Here is a 13,028-nt window from a genome sequence, read left to right as displayed (position 1 = left end):
ACCACACACTGCTTAACACTGCTTAAAACGATTTAATTTAACTTACCAATTTGCCCAGACACATTTATTTTATTCTATATTCCCACTAGTTTGTAGATTTTTTTTAAATGTTATGTTTGTTATTGGGTGCTTTCCACTTCATGTACCCACATACAGCGCTGGCTTAAAGCAATACATTCTGGTCCTGACGCAATGCATTGTGGTTAGATTTTTATCGTCCGCTGCATTATGTCACCATGTCACGTCGTACAAAAACCTCGCGAGAGCAAGACAGATCATCCTGCACCTCTTAAGTGTTATGTAGTTTTGCCTGAAACGCAAAAATAAAACAAAGCAATTAAAGCCGATCAGTGGCTCAAATTCTGCTGTAGCGATTGAAGAACTTTTGTCGGAAGTTGGATTCGAACCCACGCCTTACTTCGGAGAATAGAATACCCCTTACTTTGAAAGGCCATTTTCGCTGCGCAGGAGGCTTTAGACCGCTCGGCCATGGGGCAGTTTCCAGTTGAACCCTAAGGAGTAGGTTAAGTCCAGCCTTGGCTTCCAAGCTGACGTTTTTCTACATATGTGCTTGTGTATCATGGACAGTAAGAGGGGGCAGGCAAGGAGAGAATTTCTCTCTTTGGGGATCAATAGAGTGTTGTTATTATAACGTCTAAAACGTATGATGGTCTGTCGATAAATCAATAACAATATCAATGAAGTCAATGTTTATCTAAAGGAATCAGAATTCAGGAAAAGCCAGGGGCCGGACCGAGTGTAGGGGGCGTGGCCAGAGACAGCCTGCTGACTGTTCCAAATCATGGGTGCATGTTACAAGTCCGGAACATATTTTAACTTAGTACTAACTTAGCATCATATTTGATCTGATTCGACTGAATATCCCAGGTTTCCATCTCTCATGCATCTGGTGTGACGTGTTTTCAGACTCTCAGGCTGGCGCAAAGAAATCTTACGGGAATTGAACGTCTCACTCCGGTCAGCTGACCAAAGTTGGTAACCTTGGTATTGTGTGTAGGAGATTCGGTATAACTATAATTTCGTTCTCCATTTACATGCCCGTAGTGTCTTTAACCGGCTGCACAAACTGGATCCGCCTCCATTACGACACAACTTTGCCCTTATTGGCTTAAGAATTTAGTCACATACATGACGTATATCTGCTATTTCTCCCGAGAAGCAGGTAAAGCAGTGGTAACTGCTTTGTAGTTAATTTACCTGGTAAAATTAAGTTTAAATAAATGATATAAATACTGTAATAGTACTCGTGAGCTTTGTTTATTTGTTATTAGTTATTGTAATGTTGCGCTGCTTTATTTGTTTAATCGTCTAGTCTGTGGAGACATTCAAGTTAATCAAATAAGAATTGCACTGTACACTGTACATGACCATAAAAACTTTGTATCCTTGAAATAAATGTTTTTGATCTTTTCCTTGGCAGTTATCTTTTTACACAGGGCCTCTATGTACACGATAGTTTTTTTTTTCACGACTAACAGTATGGATCAGGAGTTGGTTATTGTAAAAGAAGTAATGTGCATGCAGGTGATATTTGTATAGATTTATCCACACCCTTGTAGCAGTGCTGCCATTGCAGTCAGATCTCGCAAACTAGGAGTATTAGTTGTCTTTATTTCTCTTTATTTCTTGACGCCAACCCTCTCCATTAATCCGGGCTTGGGACTGGCACCTACCTGAGCTGGCTTGCTCCCTTAAGTGGCTGGGTTAGGCTAAACTATATATATATATTTACCAAGACTACAATAAAACATCTCGAAATGTGTAGTCTAGCAAAACGCAGTTTAAAGAAGGTAGCCTACCTGGCGAAATTGCAAACAAATTAAGGGCGTTAGGCAGCCTTTCCAAACCGCTTATCCTACTGGATCGCGGGGGGTCTGGAGCCTATCCCGGAAGCAATGGGCACGAGACAGGGAACAACCCAGGATGGCGGGCCAGCCCATCGCAGGGCACACTCACACACTATTCACTCACGCATACACTCCTATGGGCAATTTAGCAACTCCAATTAGCCTCAGCATGTTTTTGGACTGTGGGGGAAACCAGAGTACCCGGAGGAAACCCCACGATGACATGGGTAGAACATGCAAACTCCACACACATGTGACCCAGGTGGAGACTCGAACCCGGGCCCTAGAGGTGTGAGGCAACAGTGCTAACCACTGCACCACCATGCTGCCCCCTAAATGGAAAACCATTAAATACAAAAGGAAAACAAAAGTGCTGTAAGACTGTATACTTATGTGTATGTTAGTAAAGGCTGTAGCTGACACAACGGACCCCCCTAATTAGAAAGGGGTAATTGTACACATGTGGCATCCAGTATGTTCTTCTATAACAGTTTTTTAAAAAAAAAAAAAACTCACATTACACAAATTGGCACTATCAAAACGAGGATTATGGGGAAAATGGGGACTGTGATGGAGATTACATACACGTAGGCATGGTATTTAGTTTTTTTTAATCTGGTCACCTTCCAGAGTAATTGTAAACTAAAACCATCTTCACCCTATTTGATTCTTTATAAATGGACAATCAGTCGTGCAGTAAATGGGGGTATAGAGAGACACAGAGCTTGTCTAACAAGAAACCCTGGGAAGCTAACATTAATAGGGTGGGTATGGATAGCAAAACCATTGATACAGATTACAGATTTATATCTCACCTGAACCCTGGCGGGCTCCGTGCCAATAGGGGTTGGGATTAGGGTTAGTTAACTTAAGTAGTAATATTGATGTGTATATTCTCCTATTCTCCAGTCAGTGAATCGTGAAACGTAATGTTAATATGTTTCTATACCTATATGTTCTGCTTAAAAACCCATAAAGGCAAGCACAGTGTTTAGACATTCTGTTACTTAGACTAGTAAACACTAAGATCCTTCAGCTTTCAATTAACCTGACACAACAGTCTAAACAACAAATGTGTGCCATGTCATTTGTCATCTTTACATCTTGTATCCTTTATATGGTAATTGGATTTTCAAGGTGGAATTGCAGGTCGATCATTTTAAGGATCTAGATGTAAACCTCCCTGGTGTTGCTTTAATATTTTTTTTGCACAATTTGCTTCACACACTTCCTCCAGCAGAGAAGCTTACAATACTACACCCCACCAAATGACTGGATGATGCCTTTTTATTTAAGGTCTGGCTGTGAGCCTCGATTACCGATACACTATCTTCAGGCTCCTGCCGGGATCAGTCAGTATGGTGGACCTTTGGAGGAATGGGTACAAAACCATCAGGAAAGTTTGCAGGTGCTTCAAGAGTATGTGAAGGCTTAGTTGGAGGAACAAGCCACACCACGAAATCGGAAACACAATGAGTTGGTTAATGATTAGGGGTTTGATGAAGGTCAGCTGGTGTGTTTGCGGAACCATGTTCGAGGTAAAATACAGGATCATTGGGATGCCTGTTTGTATATGGTAGTTCGGTGTCCCCAAGATCAGGGTGCAGTTTACTCTGCAACTCCAATGGAGGGGGACGGGGTTGTCCGTCAAGTTCACCGAACAGAGTTGCGTCCAGTACCACAGGGGGTTGTTATGTCAGGGGAAGATGTTCTGGTAATGTCTCCTGAGTCTGGGTTGCCCACAGGGGCAACAGAAATGGAATCGGATGAGGACTCTGTGATTTTACGGGGACAGGGCTGGTGGGAGGGGTCGCAATAGAGCATCCACAAGTAGGCCTCGTATAATGGAGGAGGTTATGTCCCCCCCGAGGTGTAGAGACCAGTTAAACGTTCGGTGAGGTCCACCACTGGTCATCATACCAACCCTTATAAGTTACCACGGTCAGTGAATGATCGTTCGGTTGGGGAGGAAGACCAGTGGTTTGGGGATAGAATTCTTAGCTGTGATCGTTGGGTCATCAATTTCATTTTGGGGGATGGATTGTAGCCAGGCAATTATAGGCAGGTATAGGAACTGCAGTTCGGACTGGAGGCATAGCCGGGGCGAGATGGCTGTGCATGTTCCGATGGTAGGGCATATTGGCAAAGGAGCAGGCACGGGAAAGACAGGCAGGGTCCTGATAGATTTGGTGGAGCATCGGCGGGCATATTGAATTTGCAGTGTAGCAGCCTTTCTGTTTGCTTGTTTCAGGGGTGAACAATCTTATCCGCAAAGGGCCGGTGTGTATGCAGGTTTTCGCTGCAACTCCCTAATTAGATTTCTAATTAGAGGACTGATTAGCTGAAGAGTCCTCATACCTGGTTTTGAAGAGCTGACCTAAAGGTTACCCCAAAAACCTGTTTTTTTTTTGTTTGAATGGGGCAGTGAGTCATGGGGTAAACTACTGTTCTTTAGGGGTTTTCAAGGTGGAATTACGGGTCGATAATTTTAAGGATCAGGTTGTAAACCTCCCTGGTGTTGCTTTAATATGTTTTATCTGAGGTTGTATCGTGTATTATCAAGCCAGCCGGCTTAGTGGCCTCGGGAGCGGGGTTTAGTGGGAGCAGCTGGCTAGTTTTATTTTCTTTTTTGTTTGTGTCTTTTTCTTTGTTGTATGTATATTTTGGGTTCATTATTAGGCAGGCTGGGCCTTTTGGCACCTGTAGTCTGGGTGCTGGATTGCCCATAGGGGTCTTTTTTATTGCTGTGATTTGCTGTGTCATTCACTAGTGTGATTTGTGCTGGATGTGTTTTTAAGGTTGTGCTGTGGCGTGTACCTGAGCAAACTTTGGGCAACCTGTTCTCTTGTTGGCTTTATTGACAAAGGGTGGATTAGTCTAATTACGGCCTGCTACAAATAGCTGCATATAACGTATAAAAAAAATCACCTTATGGGTGCTCCGTAGGGTAGCAAGATCTTGAGTTTTTTTACAGTACTCGGGTACGTTTTAAAATTTTCGACCAATCAGCAAACATTATTCTGACAGCATAGCTGGGAAACCAATGAAAAGTGAGTGCAACGTTCTAGAACTTGACTTCGGGTTGACGCTCCCTATAAAAGAGCTGGGTACTGCTTCAAGGCGTTCAGTTGGCGCTACCTCCTGATAGAGTAGCACTGTACGGCTCTTGTTCCGTAAAACAACATCAAAAGGATGAAAAAAAAAAAATTTTTAAAGAAGACGAAAAAAACATCGTCTAAAAAAATAAGCCAAAAAAATAATATCCGAAGAAGGAAAAACATGCAAAGTAAAAAAAACAAACAAAAATAAAAAACAATATCCAAAGAAGAAGGAAAAAAACATCCAAAGGGAGAAAACAAGAACTGAAGGGCAAATGAGGTAGGAGGAAATACAAATTTCGTTTCAGCACCGTTGGAGTGCCAAGCCGTGAAAAGCATTTGGCCAGAAGACAAGGTAAGTGTTGTAGCTGTTATTTTAAAACAGCGCTTTTCAAAATGCTGCTTTATAATCGTTTGAGATCGTTAGCCAGTGTGACAGCTGAAGGCTTTTTGAGTTTACCAACATAAAGTTTTATTTCTGTATTAGGACATTGTCAGGAACAATGATGTGTTCATCGCTATGATGTGGTCAAAAAGCGATGCATTGAATCTTAGAAACATTTGTGATTTTTCAAACAATGCTTTTCCTTTTATTTAATCAGTAAAATTTCCATCGGTTTTATATAGTGCCCCTTGAAATATGTCTTTAGCTCATTTTCCGGGCATTTTACTAGAATGCATCCTGAGAAATACACAAGCTCTGCTGCATTTCCGTGCCTCGATGTTTAGTGCCGAGTATAATTGTTGCAGTTGCCTTTTATATATTCCATGAGACCTGTTGGTACCAAGAGAAGTGTGAGACTGTCAGGGTGAATTTATCATACAATCGCACGCATAAATACCTGAGGGTTGCCAGTCCTTTTGCGTTGTTACAGGAGGACTAGAGCTGACGAGTGTGTTTCTACACACTATCAAGGGCATTGTAGTACAGTTTTCTCAGGTGGGAGAATGCTGCCGATCTCCTATTTGACAATACAGCCCTTGATATATTAGAATATTACAGAACTAGAAGCCTTTTGCAAGGAAGAATGTGAGAAAATCCCAAGTACAAGAACTGAAAGCCTTTCAGCTGGCTATAAGAAGCGCTTGTAAGCTGTGATATCTGGCAGAGGAGGTGTTACTAAGTACTGATTACGTAGGGTGCCCAAACTTTTGCAGAGTGCCATAATAATGTTTTTATTTTGTAATTTTGTTCAATTTATGGCATAAAAAGTAACTATTCATCAATGTTTGCTGAAAATATTGTGTATTTTCCCCCCAGTTCCTAAAGAGACTGTATTAACTGATATTGTTGCTTTTGTAATTGAAAAGATGTTATTTGTCAAGGGGTGCCAAACCTTTGCATAAGACTGTACACAGTGTGTGTATGTGTTTATGTGAGTGTGTGTCTGTGTGTGTCTTTATATATATATATGTGTGTGTGTGTGTATATATTTCAGTATATGCATGTGTATATATATATTTATATATAGTTCACACACATTCAAACTTATTTGAATACACATTCAAAATAATTTTTATTATTATTATTTTCGTTTTTTTTTTTTTTGTGTTTTAAAATGTTTTATTTTTGCAATGGAAATAAAAATAAAGCAGTCCTCCGTAGAGGAGGGGTGGTGGAGGGAATATATATATATATATACATATATATAAAATAATTGTCACACAACCTGGGTGACATGCCTTGCCTGCTCACCCAGTTTTAGTGCACCTTAGTTATTCATAATGACCATCTAGTCTCGATACACCCATGAATATATATGTATATATATATATATATATATATATATATATAGTTTTTCTGTTTTTTTTTTGCAATAGACAATAAAAATAACGCAGTTCTCCGTAAAGGAGGGATGGTGGATGGAATATATATATACATATATATATAAAATAATTGTCACACAACCTGGGTGACATGCCTTGCCTGCTCACCCAATTTTAGTGCACCTTAGTTATCCATACTGACCATCTAGTCTCGACACACCCATATATATATATATATATATGTATATATATATAGATATTTTTTCTTTTTCTTGTGTTTTTTTTTTCGCAATGGATATTAATAATAAAGCAGTCCTCCGTAAAGGAGGGGTGGTGGAGGGAATATATATATACATTTATATAAAATAATTGTCACACAACTGGGGTGACATGCCTTGCCTGCTCACCCAATTTTAGTGCACCTTAGTTATCCATAATGACCATCTAGTCTCGATACACCCATAAATATATATGTATATATATATATATATATATATAGTTTTTTTTTTTTTTGCAATAGACAATAAAAATAACGCAGTTCTCCATAAAAGAGGGATGGTGGATGGAATATATATATACATATATATAAAATAATTGTCACACAACCTGGGTGACATGCCTTGCCTGCTCACCCAATTTTAGTGCACCTTAGTTATCCATACTGACCATCTAGTCTCGACACACCCATATATATATATATATATATATATATATATATATATATATATATATATATATATATATATATATATATGTATATATGTATATATGTATATGTATATATGTATATATGTATATATGTATATATGTATATATGTATATATGTATATGTATATATGTATATATATATATATGTATATATGTATATATATATATGTATATATGTATGTATATATGTATATATATATGTATATATGTGTATATATATATGTATATATGTATATATATATATATATGTATATATATATATAGATATTTTTTCTTTTTCTTGTGTTTTTTTTTCGCAATGGATATTAATAATAAAGCAGTCCTCCGTAAAGGAGGGGTGGTGGAGGGAATATATATATACATTTATATAAAATAATTGTCACACAACTGGGGTGACATGCCTTGCCTGCTCACCCAATTTTAGTGCAACTTAGTTATCCATAATGACCAACTAGTCTCGATACACCCATAAATATATATGTGTGTATATATATATATATATATAGTTTTTTTGTGTTATTTTTTTGCAATAGACAATAAAAATAACGCAGTTCTCCATAAAGGAGGGATGGTGGATGGAATATATATATACATATATATAAAATAATTAATGTCACACAACCTGGGTGACATGCCTTGCCTGCTCACCCAATTTGAATGCACCTTAGTTATCCATAATGACCATCTAGTCTCGATACACCCATAAATATATATGTATATATATAGTTTTTTTTTTTCGCAATGGACAATAAAAATAACGCAGTTCTCCGTAAAGGAGGGATGGTGGATGGAATATATATATACATACATATAAAATAATTGTCACACAACCGGGGTGACATGCCTTGCCTGCTCACCCAATTTTAGTGCACCTTAGTTATTCATAATGACCATCTAGTCTCGATACACCCATAAATATATATGTATATATGTATTGTTTTTTTTTTTTTTTTTTTTGCAATAGACAATAAAAATAACGCAGTTCTCCATAAAAGAGGGATGGTGGATGGAATATATATATACACATATATAAAATAATTGTCACACAACCTGGGTGACATGCCTTGCCTGCTCACCCAATTTTAGTGCACCTTAGTTATCCATAATGACCATCTAGTCTCGATACACCCATATATATATATATATATAGTTTTTTTTTTCTTCGTAATGGACAATAAAAATAACGCAGTTCTCCGTAAAGGAGGGATGGTGGATGGAATATATATATACATATATATAAAATAATTGTCACACAACCTGGGTGACATGCCTTGCCTGCTCACCCAATTTTAGTGCACCTTAGTTATCCATACTGACCATCTAGTCTCGACACACCCATATACACACCCGAAGCTCTGATCTCAGATCAGTTCCATGCCTCCAGAATCTAATGTTACCCTCAAGGAAGAAGGGAAGCTATGATGAGTAAAAAAAAGGTTATTAGAGTGTCCTGTCAGCGTTGGGCTTCTTCGGCCTCCGCCATTGATTTTTCGGTTTCAGGATGGAAAGTACAAGGTGGCTCTGTGTTGATGAATAATCCAGGAAAAAAATGCCACAAAGGCATGGAGTCACACCAGTGGAGTCTTATCCTTGCAATAAAGACCCCTGTATGACCTTTGCTGAATATTTCCAGTTTAGTGGAGCTGATCTGTGAGTAATGCAGTTATGCAGCAGTTTCTGATGGTTTCCGGTTTTGCAGGTGGTGTCCTTTTCAGCTTGGAGGAGGGAGCCTCCTTCTGGAACCAGATGTTGACCTGGAGAATCGTGAGTGACGTTTCCGATTAGCATACCTGATCTCCTTGCCCCGCCACGGGGCTCTGGTGAAATGTAACTATTCAGTGACCCGTATCTTTCAGTTCTTCGCTTCCATGATCTCGACCTTCACCTTGAACTTCTTCATGAGTATCTACCACAACAAGCCGGGAGATTTTAGTAACCCAGGTCTCATCAACTTTGGACGCTTTGACAACGATGTAAGTTTCCCATTTCTGTCGGTGTTGTGATGTAGATTGTCCTTTTTAAAAGTCTGTAGATGGAATCTTGAAAATCAAAATATTGGGCATCGGTAATTGATCTGGTTGTCTTGGCCAATGGTATGCTGTCCGCAAGTCAAGTAGCTCTTGGGAGATGTCGGCCGTTACCCTCTGACATTGGTTTCCTGCCTCCCGTTAGTCAGTGGGGAAAATGTGATGTTTATGGATGTCTGGACAACTTAGAGTGGAGAGCATTTTATAATCATTACCTCGTTTGGGAAAGGCGAAAGAAGACGGTATAATTTTGACCAAAATCCAGAATGAGACCAAGTTCACACTGTTCCCGAACATGTTTTGGTCTTTCCTGTCCGTGCCGTTCAAGAAGGGGCTGATCTGTGAACTTTATGGGGAAACAAGGGTGAGAGAGAAAAGGATGAGCTGTTATTTCCAGAAAGGGCTCGACTCGGTACCCTGTCACATGAGCAGTGATGTATTTTTACCTGCCTTCTGGTCACATGGGTTGGAAAGGAAACCATGAAACGTTTGTTGGGGGACTTGGACACAGCCCCCACCCCGCAGCGCATGACTTTCCTGGGAGGCCCCCTGGGCTGGAAATATAGTCATCACCTCGGTGGACATGAGTACCGCGCTGTTTTAGTTGGGCCTCCTGGTTTAGGTAGGCATGTTAGCCATGGTTGTGGATGTTTCTCGTTACAAGAGAGGCACCTGTAGCAGTTTACATGGTATGCAGATACGGTTGTTTATTTTATTTTTTTTAAACGCAGCAGAATTTTTCCCGCCTTCGGTGCCTGAAGTTTTTGGGAAACGTTTGCCCCGGATGCCCACTGTATGCTTCCTGTAGGATCACAACACGTTCACCATTTTTTTAAAAATTATACACTACTGTGCAAAAGTCTTAGGCAGGCAAAGAAAATGATATTTAGATTATCCTCGTGTTGGTGTAAAACTATGATATTATGCCTGTGAAAGTGTGTCAACTTCGCCATTTCAGAACCTCTGCTAAAATCATCCTAGTATTTGCAGCGACCGTCCAATGCAGCCATGTGTTTTTTTTGACTTGGCCACCAGCACACCTCATACAGCTAGTCAGTCTCTCACTGACTTTTTAAGCCAGTATATTTAACTTTTTTTAATTCAGCTGTTGGTGAAATTTAACAAAATCATGGAACGGCTGAGGTGCCCCTGAGGAGAAGTTTGGGAACTGAAGCGGTGTTCATCTAGCCATCCAACTAGATATCAGTAACTTTTTAGAAAATAGAAGAAATTACTGTGATGTTGTCATTTGCATGTTTGACTGGAGGATTCTGGGTATTGATTTTTTTTCTTTTTTTTTACCCCCCCCCCCTCAGAGCACGGAGTACTACCTGTATGAGATTCCTCTGTTTATCGTCATGGGAGCCTTCGGTGAGAGAGAGAGAGAGAGAGGGAGCGTCTTATTGTGGAAACCCAAACCTTGCTCTTTTACATCTTAACGGACTGGTTCTGTTTCTGGTTTTCTCATGCCGGGCCCATGTCTCTTTCCCCCCCGCAGGTGGATTGCTGGGAGCACTGTTCAACGTCCTGAACTACTGGCTCACCATCCTCAGGATCAGGTGTGCCTGTGTGCGTGTGCCTGTGTGCGTGTGTGTGCCTGTGTGTGTGTGTGTGTGCGTACTTCTGTGCGCATGTGTGCCTGTGTGTGTGTGTGTGTGTGTGCGTACCTCTGCCTGTGTGTGTGCACGTAAGTGAGGCCTGTTTGGTTTTTACTGTGTCACGCCTGTCTGAAACTTAGGCATCTTAACACTTGAAATTAAATAATTAAATAAATATATCCCGAGACTGTGGGGCTGACCTTGAAACTGCCCCACACTGGTTTGATGCAAATGAAAGTTGTCCCACAACAAAATCATTAGCTGAGCCACCATGCCCCCCCCCCCATCCCCAGGTATATCCACCGGCCCTGCCTGCAGGTGATCGAGGCCATACTGGTTGCTGCCGTGACGGCCACTGTGTTCTTCACTATGATCTACTTCTCCAACGACTGCCAGCCCCTGGGGGAGGATCAGCTGGAGGAATACCCCTTGCAGGTAAGGCAGCTGGAGGTGGGCTCTCTGTGATTTCATTGGCTGAACAGCTGAGAGGGTGTGTATCCTGTCCTCAGGCCTGAACCTCCACTTATCCCTCTCACAGCTGTTCTGTGCTGATGGCGAGTACAATTCCATGGCCACGATCGTCTTCAACACCCCGGAGAGGAGTGTCCGCAGCCTGTTCCACAGCCCCGCAGGTCCGTGGAGTTTCCAGCACGTGTTTCAGGGCAGGATGGGTCGTGACCTGAAGCCGGATTGGTCGCCCCTGTTGTGCCCTTCTTCTGGAAGAGATTATAATTACAGTCCGTTGTCCATCTTTAGAATGAACACCTGTGTTTGATATTGGTGACAGGCTGGCTAGGTCCGGGGCAGCTGTTTGAACAGTCAGACTCGTCTGCCACCTCTGTCGTGTCGTAGGTTTGTTTACGGGCCGCTTCTGGCTGATTGTTTTCCCAGACAGACAGCTAAACCCATACACACAATCCTCCTCAATTATTCAAGGCTTCCCTCATTTGGGATGGGGGGACTGTCACCCTGCCTGGGGAGAACAGGAGCGCTTCTCAAGTGCCCTGACGAATGCCACCGTAGGCAAGTTCGAACGGCACTAAACTGTGTTCATCCATGCCCTCTAGTGGATGAAAGACATACCAAAGTAACATGGCTTGGTCTTGATCGGCTCCAAATTGCACTTTACACCAGGTAGAAAAATGGAAATGATCATATGAAAAATGCCATTCATCATGAAATAATTTCTGTACACCTGTATCCTCATTACAAGGGTGAATCAAGTAAAACTAGCTGGTTTCGCTAGATTAGCGTTCTTGGGGATCAACTACATGATCAACATTTTAGCAAAAACGTGGGAAACACTGACTTAGGTGATGAATTCCACCACCACCACCCCCCCCCCCCCCCCGGCAGGTTCCTACAATCCCGTGACCCTGGGAATCTTCACCATCACCTACTTCTTCCTGGCCTGCTGGACATACGGCCTGACTGTGTCCGCCGGGGTCTTCATCCCCTCGCTGCTCATCGGCGCCGCCTGGGGGCGGCTCTTTGGCATTTTGCTGGCCTCCATTACGCCGCACAATTCCATACAGGTACATCAGGACGGGTCGCCGTTCCTGGGGAAGCGCCGTATAGCCGGTGAGGCGGCGTGGTCCGCTGGCGGAGGAGGGGCCGTCACGATAGCAGAACTCTTCCCTCAGCAGAGAGAAACCTCACAGTGGCGACGTTTTCCACTGACCTTGATTTTTTTGCACATTTTGAAGAAGCAAAACTGAAAATCCGTTAATGGGTACGATTATATTTCAGGAGGACAAGCCCTCAAACGCTTTCAGTTTGATTGAAGTGGTTTTTGTGGCGATTCGCAAAACTGAAATGGAAGCCGATTTTGCGAACTTGTTGCTGTGTAGGACACGATGACTTGGTTCTAGAGCTCGTATCTCATGAAAAGCTCAATCCATGTTGAGGCACGGAATCATAAATTGCAGGTGTTGTTTCCATGATGTTACTTAATGGAAATAC

General features: G+C 41.5%; 1 long non-coding RNA gene across 1 annotated transcript; it reads left to right on the top strand.

Moving 5' to 3' along the window:
- Positions 1 to 5,107: 5,107 nt before the first annotated feature.
- Positions 5,108 to 9,374, top strand: LOC125730504 (uncharacterized). Its single transcript, XR_007390812.1, has 3 exons — positions 5,108 to 5,321; positions 9,141 to 9,205; positions 9,298 to 9,374. It is a non-coding gene; the product is annotated as an uncharacterized LOC125730504 (long non-coding RNA).
- The last annotated feature ends 3,654 nt before the right edge of the window (positions 9,375 to 13,028 follow it).

The sequence above is a fragment of the Brienomyrus brachyistius genome, unplaced genomic scaffold (assembly GCF_023856365.1).
Source record: "Brienomyrus brachyistius isolate T26 unplaced genomic scaffold, BBRACH_0.4 scaffold1366, whole genome shotgun sequence".
NCBI lineage: Eukaryota > Metazoa > Chordata > Actinopteri > Osteoglossiformes > Mormyridae > Brienomyrus > Brienomyrus brachyistius.
Note: the sequence above shows the minus strand (reverse complement) of the source record. Positions and strands in the feature narration are given on the sequence as shown.